We start from the raw sequence: 14,467 nt of genomic DNA, 5'->3' as shown, positions 1-14,467 counted from the left end.
TACATTGGACACACACGCTTCACAAAATCCTGATCTCTTCCGTGTGATGACCATCTTCTCAGCTTTGGTCCAGACATTAGTGCAAGGTTTCAAAAGAGACCTAACGAAGTGTGAAAGGAATCTGAGACCTTTGAGACTTCTTACTTCACTGACTCTTACTTAACCTTTGAGTGGAGTTGTATATTTAACCATAAGCCAAATAGAATCACACTATGAGAGCATTTGCTGTAACAGAATCTTTTTTCCAATGCTATATCATTGGACATCCTTTAGGATATAATGTGGATATGATATGTTTTTTCCCAAGCGCCTCTATTTGGGATTTGTTGGAGCCTTTTATCAGGTTATTGAGTGGAGAGTCGAGTCACTCCCAGGCCTGGGCAATTGCTTCTTGTCCCTGTGTATTTCTAGGCAATCAACGATATGGTTAGAAGCACTGATGCTGAAGGCACACTGCCTGGGTCCAGACCTTGGCTTTATCTCCTACGGTTTAATAACCCTAAGTCTCTGCTTCCTTACCTATTAAAAAAGTGCCTGTGTCATAGGTTTGTCCAGAGGATGGCATGAGATGACAGGTGCAAAGTGCTTAGTTGAAGGCCTGGCATATGAAAAAGGCGCCGTCCACGGAGGACTGGGGTTCTCAGCATCCACAGGTGGTGCTGAGTTCCAGCGAGCCTCCATCACCCTGACTGGTCCACACCTTCCCCTTGCCCTTGGAATGACCTTAGGTTAACCAGTCCCGGAGGCCCAAGGATGTGATTCTGTCCCCCAGACCCCTTATACTGTTCTGTAGCCAGTATAACCTGGTTGACCCTATGTGGCTTTTATTTGGTTATTTTGTTCCCTGGCAATGGCAACTGGGTATCATAATGTGACTCCAGACAACAAAGGATACTTGATGAATAGCCTTTTAAAAGACTGATTAAATGGCTGATTCTTCTTTAATTGTTTACTTTATATTGGACTATAGTTGATTCATAGTTTTGTGTTTTGGGTGTTTAGCAAAATGATTCAGTTATACATATACATATGTGTATTCTTTTTCAAATTCTTTTTCCCATTTAGGTTATGACAGAATATTAAGCAGATTTCCCTGTGCTATACAGTAAGTCCTTGTTGGCTATCTATTTTTAAGTTAGTAGTGTATATATGTTAATTCCAAACTCCCAATTTATCACTTCCCTCCAGTAACCATAAATTTGTTTTCTAAGTCTGTGAGTCTGTTTCTGTTTTGTAAATAATTTCATTTGTATAAGAAATCACAGACTTAATTATTATGGCTGTGTAGTTGGAAATAGGTCACTTAACCTTTCAAAAATATTCATTTGGTTTCTTTTTTGGCATGCATGCTGCTGGGTGGCCAGGTCAAAGCAGTGAATAAAACCTAGTTCCTGCTGTCATGGAGCTTGATAGGTTAGTGGTGGAAATTAGTGAATACCCAAATACTACAACTGCCATCGGAGGAGATAGTAGGATGGACACATCTGGGGTGTCATGAAGGGTGTGGGGAAAGATGTTCTGAGGACCTCCAGTAGCAACAAGTCCTGGGAGATTAGGAAACATACAGGATCCTAGTTTTGCCCCTCAATCCCCCAGACCTATTAAATTCAGAATCTGCATTGTAACCAGATCCCCAGAGATTACTAGGCATTTGAGAAATGCTGATGCAGAGGGAAGTTCATGGACTACATGTTCCTACTGTCTGGCTACTGAACAGTTCTGTGACCTCAGATTACACCGCTTCTCTGGGTTTCCTGTGCTTCCTGTGTCAAAACAGAACGAAGAAAAGATCAAAAGTGGCATTAATATCATTGGCTTTGCATATCACATAGAAACTCCATAGTTATTAAATGAACTGGACTGCTATTTGCAGGAAGACATATAACAGAAAGGAGTTCTAGAAATCTAAGATGTTGTTTAAATATCAAGAAGACAGGAGTAGCTCTGTGAAGTAAGGGACCTGTGACTACCTTCAGTAGGATTGGGAAAAGATTGTTTTCCTAAGTGGTGACAATATCCACCCAATATCCATGGCATATTTGTATGTATGCAGTCTGGGTTAGGTAAACAGATAACTGAGTGACAAGCACTGTACAACTGATGAAACATTAGTGATTAAATATTCACTTGAATGAAATGACTTGCAAGAAAACTAAGCCAGAAAGCCTGAGTTTTATGATGGTTATAAATGGATACTTATAAGCTATAATGAGTTATAATGGACAGAAGAACTGTACAAAAAAGATCTTCATAACCCAGATAATCACGATGGTGTGATCACTGACCTAGAGCCAGACATGCTGGTATGTGAAGTCAAGTGGGCCTTAGAAAGCATCACTACAAACAAAGCTAGTGGAGGTGAAAGATTTCCAGTTGAGCTATTTCAAATCCTGAAAGATGATGCTGTGAAAGTGCTGCACTCAATATGCCAGCAAATTTGGAAAACTCAGCAGTGGCCACAGGACTGGAAAAGGTCAGTTTTCATTCCAATCCCAAAGAAAGGCAATGCCAAAGATTGCTCAATCTACTGCACAATTGCACTCATCTCACACGCTAGTAAAGTAATGCTCAAAATTCTCCAAGCCAGGCTTCAGCAATATGTGAACCGTGAACTTCCAGATGTTCAAGTTGGTTTTAGAAAAGGCAGAGGAACCAGTGATCAAATTGCCAACATCCGCTGGATCATGGAAAAAGCAAGAGAGTTCCAGAAAAACATCTACTTCTGCTTTATTGACTATGCCAAAGCCTTTGACTGTGTGGATCACAATAAACTGTGGAAAATTCTGAAAGAGATGGGAATACCAGACCACCTGACCTGCCTCTTGAGAAATTTGTATGCAGGTCAGGAAGCAACAGTTAGAATTGGACATGGAACAACAGACTGGTTCCAAATAGGAAAAGGAGTACATCAAGGCTGTATACTGTCACCCTGTTTATTTAACTTATATGCAGAGTACATCATGAGAAACGCTGGAATGGAAGAAACACAAGCTGGAATCAAGATTGCCGGGAGAAATATCAATAACCTCAGATATGCAGATGACACCACCCTTATGGCAGAAAGTGAAGAGGAACTGAAGAGCCTCTTGATGAAGGTGAAAGTGGAGAGTGAAAAAGTTGGCTTAAAGCTCAACATTCAGAAAACGAAGATCATGGCATCTGGTCCCATCACTTCATGGGAAGTAGATGGGGAAACAGTGGAAACAGAGTCAGACTTTATTTTGGGGGGCTCCAAAATCACTATAGATGGTGATTGCAGCCATGAAATTAAAAGACGCTTACTCCTTGGAAGGAAAGTTATGACCAACCTAGATAGCATATTCAAAAGCAGAGACATTACTTTGCCAACAAAGGTTCCTCTAGTCAAGGCTATGGTTTTTCCAGTGGTCATGTATGGATGTAAGTGTTGGACTGTGAAGAAGGCTGAGCACCAAAGAATTGATGCTTTTGAACTGTGGTGTTGGAGAAGACTCTTGAGAGTCCCTTGGACTTCAAGGAGATCCAACCAGTCCATTCTAAAGGAGATCAGCCCTGGGATTTCTTTGGAAGGAATGATGCTAAAGCTGAAACTCCAATACTTTGGCCATCTCATGCGAAGAGTTGACTCATTGGAAAAGACTCTGATGCTGGGAGGGATTGGGGGCAAGAGGAGAAGGGGACAACAGAAGATAAGATAGCTGGATGGCATCACTGACTCGATGGACATGAGTCTGGGTGAACTCGGGGAGTTGGTGATGGACAGGGAGGCCTGGCATGCTGCGATTCAAGAATCGAAAAGAGTCAGGCACGACTGAGCAACTGATCTGATATTTATACGTTATATCTGAGTTATAATGGATATTTCCTAACTTTGGGGTATGATGTGGATGAACTGCTACTACAAAGACTGAGATCAAATTATATTTTATATTGGAGTAAAGTTAACAATGTTGTGTTAGTTTCCCATATACAGCAAAGTGATTCAGTTATATGTACACATGTATTAAATATCTATTCTTTTTCAGATTCTATTCCCATTTAGGTTATTACAGAATACTGAGCAGAGTTCTCTGTGCTGTATAGTAGGTCCTTTGAGAGAGAATCGGAAGCATGTGATATGTGTGTGACCACACAGACGTAGGCTGCTGTTCTGGGTGGCTTCTGCATGGCTATCGTTTGCTGTGCTTCCTGTGAGCAGTCCTACTAATGGAGCAAGCTGAAGGCATGCTGCCATATAGGCCACTCTGGGGTCAGCCATGAGCCCAGATTTATTTATAAACCCACAGGAAAGGCCCCAGAGCCATCCGCCACCTGACCCGGGACCATAGTGAGGGAAGATTAGTGCAGGAGCAGAGGAAGCCCTTGGTGGCCAACTGGGCTTTCAGTCTCAGCCCTTTGCCCTTTCAGCTTGGCGGTGGCTACAGACTGTTCTCTGAAGGGTCAGTGTCCCGGGACTCCTATCTGAGGTGTGATCTCAAGGTACAGAGCCTGACCTTTCAGGTGCTGCTTACGAAGTTGATTATGACTTGCTCTGTGGAGATCATGTACTCAATAAATATTTATCAAGCATTAACTACCTATCTGGTAGCTCTGTGGGCACAGGGAAATATTTCAGTCACTGTTCTTGAAGACAAACCTGGCCTCTGTACGGCAACATTGAGTTCATTTTTGGAGGCAGAGTTTTGAGTGAAGTAAAAAAGAATCCCAAAGAAAGGCAACGCCAAATAATGCTCAAACTACTGCACAATTGTGCTTATCTCACACGCTAGTAAAGTAATGCTCAAAATTCTCCAAGCCAGGCTTCAGCAATATGTGAACCGTGAACTTCCAGATGTTCAAGCTGGTTTTAGAAAAGGCAGAGGAACCAGAGATCAAATTGCCAACATCTGCTGGATCATGGAAAAAGCAAGAGAGTTCCAGAAAAACATCTATTTCTGCTTTATTGACTATGCCAAAGCCTTTGACTGTGTGGATCACAATAAACTGTGGAAAATTCTGAAAGAGATGGGCATACCAGACCACCTGACTTGCCTCTTGAGAAACCTGTATGCAGGTCAGGAAGCAACAGTTAGAACTGGACATGGAACAACAGACTGGTTCCAAATAGGAAAAGGAGTACATCAAGGCTGTATATTGTCACCCTGCTTATTTAACTTATATGCAGGGTACATCATGAGAAATGCTGGGCTGGAGGAAGCACAAGCTGGGATCAAGATTGCCGGGAGAAATATCAATCACCTCAGATATGCAGATGACACCACCCTTATGGCAGAAAGTGAAGAGGAACTGAAGAGCCTCTTGATGAAAGTGAAAGAGGAGAGTGGAAAAGTTGGCTTAAAGCTCAACATTCAGAAAACGAAGATCATGGCATCCGGTCCCATCACTTCATGGCAAATAGATGGGGAAACAGTGGAAACAGTGTCAGACTTTATTTTGGGGGGCTCCAAAATCACTGCAGATGGTGATTGCAGCCATGAAATTAAAAGACGCTTACTCCTTGGAAGGAAAGTTATGACCAACCTAGATAGCATATTAAAAAGCAGAGACATTACTTTGTAAACAAAGGTCCGTGTAGTCAAGGCTATGGTTTTTCCAGTGGTCATGTATGGAAGTAAGAGTTGGACTGTGAAAAAAGCTGAGTGCCGAAGAATTGATGCTTTTGAACTGTGGTGGAGGAGACTCTTGAGAATCCTTGGACTGCAAGGAGATCCAACCAGTCCATCCTAAAGGAGATCAGTCCATCCTAAAGGAGATCCTGGGTGTTCACTGGAAGGACTGATGTTGAAGCTGAAACTCCAATACTTTGGCCACCTGATGCGAAGAGCTGACTCATTTGAAAAGACCCTGATGCTGGGAAAGATTGAGGGCAGGAGGAGAAGGGGACGACAGAGAGTGATATGGTTGGATGGCATCACCAATTCGATGGACATGGGTTTGGGTGAACTCTGAGAGTTGGTGATGGACAGGGAGGCCTGCTGTGCTGCGGTTCATGGGGTCGCAAAGAGTCAGAAACGACTGAATGACTGAACTGAACTGAATTGAAAAAGAATAGCTTTATTGCTTTGCCGGGCAAAGGGAGCCACAGCAGGCTAATGCCCTCATAACTGTGTGTCTCAGCCTGGAGAGTGCGGTGAGGAGTTCCATGGTAATGGTTCAAAAAGGTCGTGATAAGCTTGTGGACATTCTTCTGATTGGTTAGTGGTGAGTTAAGTAGGAGGGGCGGCGGTCGGGAGGAGCAACCCCGCGTCCAAGGAGCTGTGGCTGCGCGGGCGCAGGAGGGCCTAGAGGAGCTATCCCACGTTGAAGGTCAGGAAGGGTGGTGGTGAGGAGATACCCCTCGTCCAAGGTAAGGAGCAGCGGCTGCGCTTTGCTGGAGGAGTCGTGAAGAGCTACCCCATGCCCAAGGTAAGAGAAACCCAAGTAAGACGGTTGGTGTTGCAAGAGGGCATCAGAGGGCAGACACACTGAAACCATACTCACAGAAAACTAGTCAATCTAATCACACTAGGACCACAGCCTTGTCTAACTCAATGAAACTAAGCCATGCCCGTGGGGCAACCTAAGACAGGCGGGTCATGGTGGAGAGATCTGACAGAATGTGGTCCACTGGAGAAGGGAATGGCAAACCACTTCAGTATTCTTGCCTTGAGAACCCCATGAACAGTATGAAAAGGCAAAATGATAGGATACTGAAAGAGGAACTCCCCAGGTCAGTAGGTGCCCAATATGCTACTGGAGATCAGTGGAGAAATAACTCCAGAAAGAATGAAGGGATGGAGTCAAAGCAAAAAGAATACCCAGCTGTGGATGTGACTGGTGATAGAAGCAAGGTCCAATGCTGTAAAGAGCAATATTGCATAGGAACCTGGAATGTCAGGTCCATGAATCAAGGCAAACCAGAAGTGGTCAAACAAGAGATGGCAAGAGTGAATGTCGACATTCTAGGAATCAGCGAACTAAAATGGACTGGAATGGGTGAATTTAACTCAGATGACCATTATATCTACTACTGCGGGCAGGAATCCCTCAGAAGAAATGGAGTGGCCATCATGGTCAACAAAAGAGTCCAAAATGCAGTACTTGAATGCAATCTCAAAAACGACAGAATGATCTCTGTTCGTCTTCAAGGCAAACCATTCAATATCACAGTGATCCAAGTCTATGCCCCAACCAGTAACGCTGAAGAAGCCGAAGTTGAACGGTTCTATGAAGACCTACAAGACCTTTTAGAACTAACACCCAAAAAAGATGTCCTTTTCATTATAGGGGACTGGAATGCAAAAGTAGGAAGTCAAGAAACACCTGGAGTAACAGGCAAATTTGGCCTTGGAATACGGAATGAAGCAGGACAAAGGCTGATAGAGTTTTGCCAAGAAAATGCACTGGTCATAACAAACACCCTCTTCCAACAACACAAGAGAAGACTCTACACGTGGACGTCACCAGATAGTCAACACCGAAATCAGACTGATTATATTCTTTGCAGCCAAAGATGGAGAAGCTCTATACAGTCAGCAAAAACAAGACCGGGAGCTGACTGTGGCTCAGACCATGAACACTTTATTGCCAAATTCATACTTAAATTGAAGAAAGTAGGGAAAACCACTAGACCATTCAGGTAGAACCTAAATCAAATCCCTTATGATTATACAGTGGAAGTGAGAAATAGATTTAAGGGCCTAGATCTGATAGATAGAGTGCCTGATGAACTATGGAATGAGGTCCGTGACATTGTACAGGAGACAGGGATCAAGAGCATCCCCATGGAAAAGAAATGCAAAAAAGCAAAGTGGCTGTCTGGGGAGGCCTTACAAATAGCTGTGAAAAGAAGAGAAGCAAAAAACAAAGGAGAAAAGGAAAGATATAAGCATCTGAATGCAGAGTTCCAAAGAATAGCAAGAAGAGATAAGAAAGCCTTCTTCAGCAATCAATGCAAAGAAATAGAGGAAAACAACAGAATGGGAAAGACTAGACATCACTTCAAGAAAATTAGAGATACCAAGGGAACATTTCATGCAAAGATGGGCTTGATAAAGGACAGAAATGGTATGGACCTAACCAGAAGCACAAGATATTAAGAAGAGATGGCAAGAATACACAGAAGAACTGTATAAAAAAGATCTTCACAACCCAGATAATCATGATGGTGTGATCACTGACCTAGAGCCAGACATCCTGGAATATGAAGTCAAGTAGGCCTTAGAAAGCATCACTACGAACAAAGCTAGTGGAGGTGATGGAATTCCAGTTGAGCTATTCCAAATCCTGAAAGATGATGCTGTGAAAGTGCTGCACTCAATATGCCAGCAAATTTGGAAAACTCAGCAGTGGCCACAGGACTGGAAAAGGTCAGTTTTCATTCCAATCCCAAAGAAAGGCAATGCCAAGGAATGCTCAATCTACTGCACAATTGTGCTCATCTCACATGCTAGTAAAGTAATGCTCAAAATTCTCCAAGCCAGGCTTCAGCAATATGTGAACTGTGAACTTCCAGATGTTCAAGCTGGTTTTAGAAAAGGCAGAGGAACTAGAGATCAAATTGCCAACATCCGCTGGATCATAGAAAAAGCAAGAGAGTTCCAGAAAAACATCTATTTCTGCTTTATTGACTATGCCAAAGCCTTTGACTGTGTGGATCACTATAAACTGTGGAAAATTCTGAAAGAGATGGGAATACCAGACCACCTGATCTGCCTCTTGAGAAATTTGTATGCAGGTCAGGAAGCAACAGTTAGAACTGGACATGGAACAACAGACTGGTTCAAAACAGGAAAAGGAGTACATCAAGGCTGTATATTGTTACCCTGCTTATTTAACTTATATGCAGAGTACATCATGAGAAATGCTGGACAGGAAGAAGCACAAGCTGGAATCAAGATTGCCGGGAGAAATATCAATCACCTCAGATATGCAGATGACACCACCCTTATGGCAGACAGTTAAGAGGAAATCAAAAGTCTCTTGATGAAAGTGAAAGTGGAGAGTGAAAAAGTTGGCTTAAAGCTCAACATTCAGAAAATGAAGATCATGGCATCTGGTCCCATCACTTCATGGCAAATAGATGGGGAAACAGTGGAAACAGTGTCAGACTTTATTTTTCGGGGCTCCAAAATCACTATAGATGGTGACTGCAGCCATGAAATTAAAAGACGCTTACTCCTTGGAAGGAAAGTTATGACCAACCTAGATAGCATATTCAAAAGGAGAGACATTACTTTGCCAACAAAGGTTTGTCTAGTCAAGGCTATGGTTTTTCCAGTGGTCATGTATGGATGTGAGAGTTGGACTGTGAAGAAGACTGAGCACCGAAGAATTGATGCTTTTGAACTGTGGTGTTGGAGAAGACTCTTGAGAGTCCCTTGGAGTTCAAGGAGATCCAACCAGTCCATTCTAAAGGAGATCAGCCCTGGGATTTCTTTGGAAGGAATGATACTAAAGCTGAAACTCCAGTACTTTGGCCACCTCATGGGAAGAGTTGACTCATTGGAAAAGACTCTGATGCTGGGAGGGATTGGGGGCAAGAGGAGAAGGGGATGACAGAGGATGAGATGGCTGGATGGCATCACTGACTCGATGGACGTGAGTCTGAGTGAACTCCAGGAGTTGGTGATGGACAGGGAGGCCTGGTGTGCTGCGATTCATGGGGTCGCAAAGAGTTGGACACAATTGAGTGACTGATCTGATCTGATGTTTTCATTTCTCTTGGGTATACATCAATTTGTGAAATTATTGGGTCAGACTGAACTGGACAGAACTGATGGTAACTCTTCCTTTAACCTTTTCATAAACTGCCAGACTATTTTACAAAGCAGATGCCCCACAACTATAATCTTTGAGAAGGTTGTCTCCTGATCTCTAAAGGAAAGAGAACATTTTTGTCATCCTGATAATCCTTAGGATTTCAAATATTAAACAGGTAGGTTATGAAATAAAGGCTAAAGATGAAAGTATTTACTCTTTTCCTCTTCATTACAGTTTTAAAACCTTCATCGATTTTCTTTAAATCTCTATTTTATGCTGTCTGCCTATCAGAACTCATTATTTGGTCTCCTTAAGTACCCATTCCATATCAAAGAATTCATAACATAAGAAATCTATCACATTTCTTTCAAGTACCGTAGGTCAGATAATAAAGATCCAAGTTAATATGAGTTAATTTTTAATTGATGAAGATTAGATTTATTCAATTAATTTTCACTGGATACGTACTCTAAGCCAGGTATGTTTGAGGTGCTGGATATTTTCTGTGCTGTTTTCAATTCTAGGAGGTTCAACTTCATTCAGTTCAGTTCAGTCACTCAGTTGTGTCCAACTCTTTTCGACCCCATGGACTGAAGCACACCAGGCTTCCCTGTCCATCACCAACTCCCAGAGCGTACTGAAACTCATGTCCATCAAATCAGTGATGCCATCCAACCATCTCATTCTCTGTCGTCCCCTTCTCCTCCTGCCTTCAATCTTTCCCAGCATCAGGGTCTTTTCCAGTGAGTCAGTTCTTCGCATCAGGTGGCCAAAGTATTGGAGTTTCAGCTTTAGCATAAGTCCTTCCAATGAATGTTCAGGACTGATTTCCTTTAGGATCAACTGGTTTGATCTCCTTGCAGTCCAAGGGACTCTCAAGAACCTTCTCCAACACCACAGTTCAAAAGCATTAGTTCTTTGTGCTCAGCCGAAGAATCAGACTTCTTTATATTCCAACTCTCATATCCATACATGAGTACTGGGAAAACCATAGCTTTGATTAGATGGACAGACCTTTGTTGGCAAAGTAATGTCTTTGCTTTTTAGTATGCTGTCTAGGTTGGTCATAGCTTTTCTTCCAAGGAGCAAGTGTCTTTTAATTGCATGGCTGCAGTCAGCCATCTGCAGTGATGAAATCAACTTCATTAGTCATATGGTTATGGTGCAAATGACTCTTAAATGTCATTTTCCATGAACAGTCTTTTTGCCAGTTGAGTTTTTACCCTTTGATATCTATGCTGCAAACTTCTTATAAAATATGCTCTTTGGCCACACTCAGTAAATCAAACATGTTGTAGATTATAATTATCAGCATGATAGGAGTTCCATTCTGTATTTCTTTTTCCACCCACAGCAATATTCATTTTTTGATTTCTTTGGAGCTATACTGTAACCCTGTCCGCTAAAGAACCTGTTGAAAAATAATCTTGACCAGCCAAAGAAAAGTTGAACTAAGAGTCTTGCCAAAAACGGCATCTGAGTCAAACATCTTCAGTTCATTAAGACCATAGTTGACAGAAGATGGACTCAAGTTGTAGAGATATTCATGTGATGTGGAGTGAGGCTAACACTTGAGGAACAATTAGGATCTACTTCTTAAAAAGGATCATTTTCAGACTTTGTTGGTCACTGGACTTTATTGATTTCCTGGGTTGGTTATCATACCTGCCTGTCACTACAGGAGCTCTTCTTGAGTGAATTTTAAGAACTCAAATGCGGGTTTTGATAAGACATCCTTAAAGAATATTATATATGACAACTATCTGTAATCATTGTAAATTTGCCACTAGGTAAAAATTTCCTCTTTTAACTATGTGTAGGGAAGGTAGGATCAGTTTCCCAGTTGAAATGAGGTCATGAATATAAACATTTATATGACACTTATTATGTGTTAGGAATACTTTATGTGGTTTAATGCACTGATCCTTCTTAACTATCATACGAGATAGGTATCATTCTCTGTACAGGGACAAGGAAACTTGTCCAGGTTACAGAGCTAGTCAGTAGTCTGGCTTCAAGTTGTGCGCTCATATCCTCTACACTTTCCACCTCATCATTCAACCTCTTGGGGCCTCTGTTTCTTCATCTGAAAAATTATTAGATTAAATGCTACAGCAAGTATGATAGTCTATCTGCTAATCTTCAAGACCTCTTCCAGTTCTTAGACTCTGATTCAAATTCAGCTGTCTCTAAAGAAGCATTCGTGACTGTGTGTAACTAAGAGAAACAATGAAGACACAAAGTATGTTGTTGAAATACCCAGGAGCAGCCTTTTTGGCTCTCCAACAGGGTCAGGAGGAGCAGGTTCAATGGAAGGAAATGCCTGCAATTATTATTGTCCGTGATATTGAGAGTTAATTCAGCTTTCACTTGGTGAGCGCCAGGGTCTGTTTGATGAGTCCAAGCATTTATACTGTGGGTCATACCACACCAGATTTAGAAACATAGATTTTTCTTTACATACAGACTGATGGCTTTGGTTGTGGATATCTTGTTTGTTGATGTTAGTGTTGGCATGTCTCCATCTGAGCCAGCTGTACATCTGGTATTTTATCGATGTTTGCTTGTTGCTGCCAAAGGATCTGGCCCCTTCCTTCTAAGGTCTCTTTAACCTGATAATCAACCCAGATTCTTCTCAGTTAGGATAAGCCTGTAAAACCCTAGCATATACCTTGCAGGCACCACTACTCATTATGTGTGTGTGTGTTAGTCACTCAGCTGTGTCCGTCTTTTTGCAACCGCATGGACTGTAGCCCACCAGGCTCCTCTATCTATGGGGTTTCCCAGACAAGAATACTGGAGTGGGTTGCCATTCCCTTCTCCAGGGGATCTTCCCAACCCAGGGATCAAACCCAGGTCTCCCACAGTGCAGTCAGATTCTTTACTGTCTGGGCCACCAGTGAAGCCCACTACTCACTATACTGATATTGAATGTTTCCTGCTTTTTGTTTCTGTTGCATATATTCACTCATCTATGATCATATTATCCATACCAGAAGTCAGGAGAGTCAGACCAAAGAACTTTGAACCGTACCCAACTGCAAAAGGAATGTTGGAGATGTATTTTAACTTGAGGTTTCTTGAAAAATTTTTAATGTTTTATTGGAACAATGAGATATAGTGTTTGAAATTTGGACTATTCTAGAGGATTATGGTTTTTCCAGTAGTCATGTATGGATGTGAGAGTTGAACTATAAAGAAGGCTGAGTGCCAAAGAATTGGTGCTTTTGAACTGTGGTGTTGGAGAGGACTTTTGAGAATCCCATGGACTGCAAGGAGATCCAACCAGTCCATCCTAAAAGAGATCAGTCCTGGGTGTTCATTGGAAGGACTGATGTTGAAGCTGAAGCTTCAATACTTTGGCCACCTGATGCGAAGAACTGACTCATTTGAAAAGATCGTGGTGCTGGGAAAGATTGAAGGTGGGAAAAGGGGACAACAGAGGATGAGATGGCTGGATGGCATCACTGACTCGATGAACATGAGTCTGGGTAGACTCCAGGAGTTGGTGATGGACAGGGAGGCCTGGCGTGCTGCGGTCCATGGGGTCGCAAGAGTTGGACACAACTAAACGACTGAATTGAACTAAGAGGATCCTGCAGTGTGAGGCATACTTCCTTAATTTTATAGCAATTCTTTACAAGCTCTTATGGGAAACCTAGAAGCCATTCCCAACCTTTCTTTCTACTCATCCCTGTATCCATCAGTCATGGCACTTAATTTCATAAGTGCATTAAGAATTTCACTTTGAATTCTTAATCTCTCAAATTGATCCCCTTATTTTGAAATTTTCTAGGTATTAAATTTTCAAATATGTATTTTTGCCTCAGCTATTAAAGCAGACTCTGACTACTTCTTTCCCAATCTGTCTTTTAACATGGTTTCTAAGAGTGATGGTTTTGAAACAAAGCCAACCATATTATTCCAGTGTTTAGAGTCCTTCAATGGTTTCTCTTTGCTTCCTGGAGAACCCCTTCATAATAGAGACACAGAGTCTAACCGACTGAAGAGAACATTTACTATGTTTAGGCTAGGTGGCATTCCAATTTGCTTTTGGAGTGTCCTCTCAAAGTGCCTCCTCTTCCTCTGAGTGATGGTTATATTGCCCACACCAGGCCAGTCACACTCTTTCTTCTGGGACTTAATCTTAACAAAATCCTGTAAGGCTGGAGAAAACAGACAGAGCTCATTCATTTCCTGCTGAGGCAATGTAGCCCCTGCCCTGTAGATCTCCAAGTACACCAGAGTTCTCCCCAGTTCTCTATTTATGTTGTCCTGCCAAGAGATAGGAGCTGTTGCTGATGATCAAAAGGCCTCTTCCTGTTTACCTCCCACTTCCTATAAGTACTCTGACCTTGAATCACTTGTGATTATCCATTGTATTTCCATAGTCCAGGAGCATTTTACACCATTAAGACTTTGCAAGTGTTCTTCCCTCAGTCCTGGAATGTCCCCTTCCCAACTCAAGCAGTGTTTCCTCCTCTCTGCTCTCTTAACAGAGCCTAAGTACCTCAGCTGAGGTACTTAGCACATTCTAGTGATTGTTCACCTGACGCTCTTCCCTCCTAGATTGCAAGACTCTTTGTTTTCATTTACTGCTGGCACAGCATAAATGATTAAGAGTTACTTGGATGAATGAACAAAGAAGAATTGACTGTATAGTTTGGAGTCCCTGTGTGGAGATTTATGTTCCCAGCAACAAGTGAGGCACATTTCCAGAATTCAAGAAATGGCTTGTAAGTTGCAG

Source organism: Bos javanicus, chromosome 28 (assembly GCF_032452875.1).
Source record: "Bos javanicus breed banteng chromosome 28, ARS-OSU_banteng_1.0, whole genome shotgun sequence".
Lineage (NCBI taxonomy): Eukaryota > Metazoa > Chordata > Mammalia > Artiodactyla > Bovidae > Bos > Bos javanicus.
Note: the sequence above shows the minus strand (reverse complement) of the source record.